The 281-nt window shown below is 48.8% G+C and overlaps 1 protein-coding gene across 1 annotated transcript in view; it reads left to right on the top strand.

Annotated features, from left to right (window-relative positions):
* LOC122177463 overlaps nucleotides 1-281 on the top strand; it is a 20,266-nt gene that overhangs the window by 1,024 nt on the left and 18,961 nt on the right. The gene's annotated exons all lie outside the window — the stretch shown is intronic.

Here is a 281-nt window from a genome sequence, read left to right as displayed (position 1 = left end):
CCTTCCTTTCTTCCTGCCTTCCTTTCTTTCTTTCTTCCTGCCTTCCTTTCTTCCTGCCTTCCTTTCTTCCTTTCTTCCTGCCTTCCTGCCTTCCTGCCTTCCTTTCTTCCTTTCTTCCTTTCTTCCTTTCTTCCTGCCTTCCTTTCCTGCCTTCCTTTCCTGCCTTTCCTTCCTTTCCTTCCTTTCCTGCCTTCCTTTCCTTCCTTCCTGCCTTCCTTCCTTTCCTTCCTTCCTTTCCTTCCTTCCTTCCTTCCTTCCTTCCTTCCTTCCTTCCTTCCTTC

The sequence above is a fragment of the Lagopus leucura genome, unplaced genomic scaffold (assembly GCF_019238085.1).
Source record: "Lagopus leucura isolate 7727_CA_CO unplaced genomic scaffold, USGS_WTPT01 Super-Scaffold_100001, whole genome shotgun sequence".
In the NCBI taxonomy this organism is placed as follows: Eukaryota; Metazoa; Chordata; class Aves; order Galliformes; family Phasianidae; genus Lagopus; species Lagopus leucura.
Note: the sequence above shows the minus strand (reverse complement) of the source record. Positions and strands in the feature narration are given on the sequence as shown.